This window comes from Myotis brandtii, unplaced genomic scaffold, assembly GCF_000412655.1.
Source record: "Myotis brandtii unplaced genomic scaffold, ASM41265v1 scaffold2968, whole genome shotgun sequence".
Taxonomy (NCBI): domain Eukaryota; kingdom Metazoa; phylum Chordata; class Mammalia; order Chiroptera; family Vespertilionidae; genus Myotis; species Myotis brandtii.
The window spans coordinates 40,333-41,048 of record NW_005361345.1 but is presented as its reverse complement, the minus strand read 5'-3'; the positions used below and the strand labels follow the sequence as shown (position 1 = coordinate 41,048).

Here is a 716-nt window from a genome sequence, read left to right as displayed (position 1 = left end):
CTGCGCATGCGCACCTCGGGAAGGCACCGCCCAGAACCCGCCGCCGCTGTCGAGATCCCGCAAAGTGGGGCGCAGGCCACCAGGACCACTTCCGGACTTCAGGTACGAAGTTCGCTCCGGCTGGCTCCTGGGAGGACTTGGGGCTGTAGGTGAGTTGTACACCTTGCCGTGGAGCACTTGCTGCCCTGAATTTTCTCGCAAAGGCGCAGAAATCAGACAAGCAGCCATGCAGAGGACCTTGGTCGGTTTTTTCAGGAGATGGGGTCCCAGGGATCGCTTCTCTAACCGTCCTGGGAACTCCCCACGTTTCTTCCTCCTCAAGGTCCTGAATCTCCCACCTGGCCTCCCTCCCACCTTCCTGGAGCCAGGGAGAGGTGGGGATAGGGGTGGGGCTCGTGGATCTTTGCAAAAATGCGAGGCAGGGTTTTACTTTCCTAGCATCACCCAGGTTTCACTGGAAAATGTGTCTTTTGAGCCCCAAGGAGTGCGGAGTTAGGTAATTGTTGTTATTCAACATGTGAAAATGCTTTTCATATGGTAGCTTACAAAAAACCTCTAAGTGGGGTCCCCAAATTTTGGAGGGTTAGGGGCAAGGCAGAACTCTGTCACCTGGATTTGTACCCGGTGCACAAAGTCATTTTGCTGCATTGCACCCGAGATGCTTTCTGGCCCTTCTAAGTGCTGAGCATCTCCTTTTCCATGTGTCCCACATCGTC

The 716-nt window shown here is 54.7% G+C and overlaps 1 protein-coding gene across 2 annotated transcripts in view; it reads left to right on the top strand.

The window, feature by feature from the left end:
* The first annotated feature begins 6 nt into the window (after positions 1-6).
* Positions 7-716, top strand: part of TMEM14A (transmembrane protein 14A) — a 10,826-nt gene continuing 10,116 nt past the window's right edge. The window contains exon 1 of one of the 2 annotated variants that reach the window (XM_005869479.2): positions 7-102. The gene's annotated coding sequence lies outside the window, so the exon portion shown is untranslated. Of the gene's footprint in view, positions 150-716 lie in introns of both variants that reach the window. The other variant, XM_005869478.2, reaches the window with a different exon arrangement.